Source organism: Dipodomys merriami, unplaced genomic scaffold (assembly GCF_024711535.1).
Source record: "Dipodomys merriami isolate MVZ:Mamm:240054 unplaced genomic scaffold, mDipMer1.0.p SCAF_1222, whole genome shotgun sequence".
Taxonomy (NCBI): domain Eukaryota; kingdom Metazoa; phylum Chordata; class Mammalia; order Rodentia; family Heteromyidae; genus Dipodomys; species Dipodomys merriami.
In genome coordinates this window covers 124,511-129,968 of record NW_027202519.1, presented here as the reverse complement: position 1 = coordinate 129,968, position 5,458 = coordinate 124,511, and positions in this window count along the sequence as shown.

Below are 5,458 nucleotides of genomic sequence, written 5' to 3'. Positions count from 1 at the left end.
AGGAAAACGCTCATTCACGTATTCCTAAAATAAAAATTATAAGATGAGAAAAAAAAAAAAGTTACTGGAAAACGATTATTTTTTCAGAAGAGGCAAAAATTAAAGATTAATAGAAGTTTTAGAAGGGAAAAAATTTATGTATATATATATATATATATATATATATATATATATATATATAAGGTAACAAAAAACAAAAAACAAGCAAAAAAAAGAAAAGAAGAAAAGAAGAAAAAAAAAATAAGTCTTTTGATTGTTTTTTTTGGGGGGGGGGAGGAGTGGGAAGAATCCTGTATCCCCCTTTTGTCTGTAACCAGTCTCTTGTTGGAGTCTCTGGTCAGCTTGAGGTCCTGTGGCGTGATTGGTTTCTTAAATCGGTTGGTTGGAAGAGGCAGAAAAATGCTCTGTTTTACCCAAGATTTTGAGATCCCCCTCCCAGGTTAGTTTTCTGGGAGGGTGATCTGCTTTGAGAATTACAAAAGAGGGGGATGTGGTGGTGAGGCTAGGTTCTGGGTAGAGTTGAGGCCTTTCAACCAACAGTAGCTTTTCCCTGGGGCTATTTTGTGATAAAGCTCACAGCGCCCAGCCTGGAGCCATTCTCAGGGTTTCTGTTTTTCAATTGATTGTGGTGGCTGCTAGAGGGAGGGGCAGCCTCTGGCTCTGGTTACCCAGTGAGGAAAGCCACTCCAATGGCCGGCGCCTGAGCTGGGTGACTTTTCCCTGGATGGAGCTGAGTCTGGCAGGTCACTTCGCTGTTAAGTTCTTGTCACCTGTTAAATGCCTCGTTTTATTGCAAGGCCTGAGCTGGAGCTAGCAGCTCCTCTGAGCTTTGTCGGTATCCAAGATGGAGATCACCGTTGCTGGGGGGGGAGGGGTGGCCTTCCCTCCTCTGCTCCCTGAGGAGTGAGGACTTTGGGCTTGTACTCACGCCGAGTCTTGGATCCTGGGTCGTCTCTGGTCTGCAAACAGCAGGATGAAGATGTTCGCTCCTTGTCGGTTCTTGTTGGTGTTGAGTAGAATCCGCTCGTCCGCTGCGTCTGGCTCCTTCGTCCCCGACTCTCTGTGTCTCAGGTATGACCCCGCGGGGGTGGTCGCCGCCGCGACCCTGCCGCCGCAGTGGCAGCTGATGTGTTTCCTTGGCTTCCCCTCTCTTGTCTAACTCTCTGTCCTGTGATGGCACATTTGGTGTGATTCTCTGGCTTAGGACTGTTCATTGGAACTCTAAAACTGCTTTCTATGCGAGAGCTTGTTCAGATTCCAGCTTCTCCTCCTCCATCTTCCCGGAACTCTCCAGTCCATGAGATTCTTATCTCCACTAAACTACTATAAAAAGATGAAAGGTGAGCTCTGGTTTAAGTGGTAGAATGTTAGCTTTGAGCAAAAGAAGCTCGGGGACATTGCCTAGGCCCTGAGCCCCAGCTCTAAGATTTTTTTTAAAAGTCATCCTTTGCCACCCCCAAAGGTCATATATCCTGATTTTGGTCATCCTAGACCTCACATCCACTCCTGCCACTTCTACAGTACTGCCACAATTGGCCGGTGTGTGGCCAACACTGGGCTAAGAAGTGAAAGTACATAAGGGGGTGTATAGCCCGGTCAACACTAATACCCCAAAACAATGAGGTATTGGCCATACCAGTCTCTCATCCCCCAGTTCCCTGGTCCTGGAATCTAAAGTTTGTGCCTCTGTATTTTGAGCATCTGCAATTTTTTAGAAGGACCTGAGAGGCCCTGTTGGGACCGGAAGATAGACTGTCCTGTGATAAAGTACATTTACATTTCCTAGAAACTGACCTATACTTCCAAGCCACCTTGGCCTCACCTCCCATGTAGCCCTAGATCCTCCTTGCTTGGGCAGCCTTCAGTCAGCTGTCAATCTCGAGTTGGCCAGAGCCACCAGCAATCACTGATTCCCCACTCCACTGCCAGCCTGATGAGAGGGATGTGCAGTCAGAGGCCCAGCTGAGGAAAAGGATAGGACATCGCATGACTGAGGCCCTCCCTCTCAGGCAGAGGAGACCCTATGCCAGCTGGCATCACTGACCCAGAATCCCCTGGAGGCGGCCAAATATTGCAACAGCGAGACTTGTGCCCTAGAGAAAAGTTGGAACACAGACATGTGGCAATTTAGGACTCATTGTAGACCCTGATAGGGGGCTAAAAGGAAGGTCGGTGTGAAGGAGGGGCACCAGCTGAGGTCAGAAAGAGGCAGACCAGCAACCAGGAAGGGGACAGAAAAAGACGAGGGAAAATTACACACACATACACACACACACACACACACACACACACACACACACACACACACACACACACACACACACACACACAAACACACACACGGATACTCCAAGCCCTTAGCAGTTCCTGAGAACAATACCATAAACTCCCTCTATTAGGATCACATCCAACCCCTGAGAAGATGGCACTATCATACTCAGACTAACTGTAGACACAGCATTGAGCCTCTCATAGCTGGAATGCACATAACCCAGCATGGAATTTCCTACCGTACACACTGCAATGTGGAAAACATAGCCAACCGCTTTGTTTATTGTTGGTCATGGGGTTTGAACTCTGGGTCAGGGCGCTGTCCTTCTGCTCTTCAGCTGAAGATGAGCACTCTACAATTTGAGCCATAGTGCCGTTTCCTGTTTTCTGGTGGCTCATTATATATCAAGACCCACAGACTTTCCTGCCCAAGCTGGCTTTGAACCGTGGTCTTTACACCTTAGCTTTATGAGTAGCTAGGATGACAGTTGTGAGCCACAGCAGCCGCCAGATTCATCCATCTTCATATACCCAGAGGAAACCAAATTCAACAGGCCACAAACTTCTTGCAACTCTTTACTTCAGGCTTTGACACCCAGCATCCAAATCCATCCTTCATTAGGGAGAATACAGACACAACAATCCCACCCGTGCACCCATTTGCCTACTCCCTGCCTGCCATAGGCTTCGACCACTTGAGTTCTTGGCAAGGCCCCATCCATTCTTCTGTGGCTTCAAAGTGATGCAAACTTGGGGAGTTCTTAGAAATGTCTGTAAAGTGAGGCCAACACCTGGTCTCTCAATCACAACACCCTCCCACACACACCTCTACATCTTTGCAGCGAAGATGTTTTGCTTTCTTTCTTTTTTTCGATTGTGGGCTTGAACGCTGGGCCTGGGTGCTGCCCCTGAGCTCTTCAGCTCAAGGCAAGCACTCTACTACTTGAGCCACAGCACCCCTTTCAGGTTTCTGGTTGTTTGTTGGAGATAAGAGTCTCAGGGTCCTTCTTGCCCAGTCTGGCTTTGAGCCATGATCCTCAGATCTCAACTCCTGAGTACTTAGGATGACAGCCATGAGCAACTGGCACCCAGCAAAACATATTTTTCAATGCCTGTCATCCTATCCTTTCAGGAGCCTGAGATCTGAGGACTGCATTTGGATGCCACCCTTGGAAGCATAGTGCATGAGAACTCTTTATCTCCAACTAAACACCCAAAAAACCTGGAAGTGGAGCTGTGGCTCAAGCAGTAGAGGGCTTGCCTTGAGCTGAAGAGCTGAGGGATAGTGCCCAAGCCCAGAGTTCAAGCCCCATGCCTGACCAAAAAAGTATTCAGTTTTCACTAACAAGTAGGAACAAATATGAGAGATTGAATAGTAACTAGAGCATTATCATTATATTTATTTCTCAGTGATCATTCTTGTAATGATTAATGAGAGTTTTCCAGCCAGTTTAAACTTGAGAGTTAGTGTGGTAATGGATTAGATGGTAAGTAAATCTGAAATTGTTTTAGGGTACAGGGGTTCAGAAAAATGTAGGATCATTGGAAACTACAGTATTTTTCTTGATAAGAGAATTTGAGGACAAATAATATAATACTTCATGTTAGGGAACAAGATAACTTGAGAGGTAGAGTCAGAAAATTTGTGGGAATTAGGGCAAATTGAAACGCATTTCCAGAGTGCAAACTGGAGTATCCATTATAATGATTAAAAACTAGGGTTTTTTTTCTTAAACATTAGAATTGGACTATCATTAGAGTGAAAGTTAGGGTTCAGTTCCAGCTGGAGTTAGAGTTAGCCTTAGGGAAATGCAAAGCTTAGGGTCAAACTGAAAGTAAAACTTCGAATAACAAATCTAGATAGAATTAGGATGAATGTGACATAAGAAACTGATAAAATATTAAGATTAGGGTATGATTAATGCGAGGGTTATCCTCAATATTCCAGTTAGTGTTCTGGTTAAAAAAAAGGCAAGAGGAGTTCCGGGAAGATGGCGGAGGAGAAGCTGGAATCTGAACAAGCTCTCGCATAGAAAGCAGTTTTAGAGTTCCAGTGAACAGTACTAAGCCAGAGAATCACACCAAGTGTGCCATGACAGGACAGAGAGTTAGAAAAGAGAGGGGAAGCCAAGGCAAGGAGACACATCTGAGCGCTTGCCAGCAGCTGCCGCGGCGGCGGCAGGGTCGCAGCACTGACCGCAGCCATACCTAAGCCAGAGTCCGTGACGAAGGAGCCAGACGCAGCAGGCGAGCGGATTCTACTCAACACCAGCAAGAACCGACAAGGAGCTTACATCTTCATCCTGCAGTTTGCAGACCAGAGACGACCCAGGATCCAAGACTCGGCGTGAGTAGAAGCCTGACGTCCTCACTCCTTCTCAGCAAGCAGAGGAGGGAAGGCCACCCCTCCTCCCCCAGCACCGGTGATCTCCATCTTGGATATCGACAAAGATAGGAGGAGCTGCCAGTTCCAACTCAGGCCTAGGAATAAAACGAGTCATTTAGCAGGTCAAAAGAACTTAACGATGAAGTGACCTGCCAGACTCAGCTCCATCCAGGGAAAAGTCACCCAGCTCAGGTGCCAGCCATTGGAGTGGCTTTCCTCACTGGGTAACCAGAGCCAGAGGCTGCCCCTCCCTCTAGCAGCCTCCACAATCAATTGAAAAACAGAAACCCTGAGAATGGCTCCAGGCTGGGCTCTGTGAGTTTTTCACAAAATAGCCCCAGGGAAAAGCTACTGTTTGTTGAAAGGACTCAACTCTTCCCAGAACCTATCCTCATCACTGCATCCCCCTCTTTTGTAATTCTCAAAGCAGATCACACTCCCATTAAACTAACCTGGGAGGGGGATCTCAAAATCTTGGGTAAAGCAGAGCATTTTTCTGCCAGTTTGAACAAACCAACTTAAGAAACCAATCAAGCTACAGGACCTCAACCTGACCAGAGACTCCAACAAGAGGCTGGTTACAGACAAAAGGGAGATACAGGATTCTTCCCACCCCTCCCAAAAAAATCAAAAAAAAAATCAAGGAACTTTTTTTTCTTTTTTCTTCTTCTCCTTTTCTTTTTTCTTTTTTTTTTTTTGGTACCTTGTATATATATAAAATTTTTTCCTTTTCTAAAACTTTTATTAATCTTTAATTTTTGCCTTTCTTGAAAAAAAATTGTTTTCCAGTAACTTTTTTTT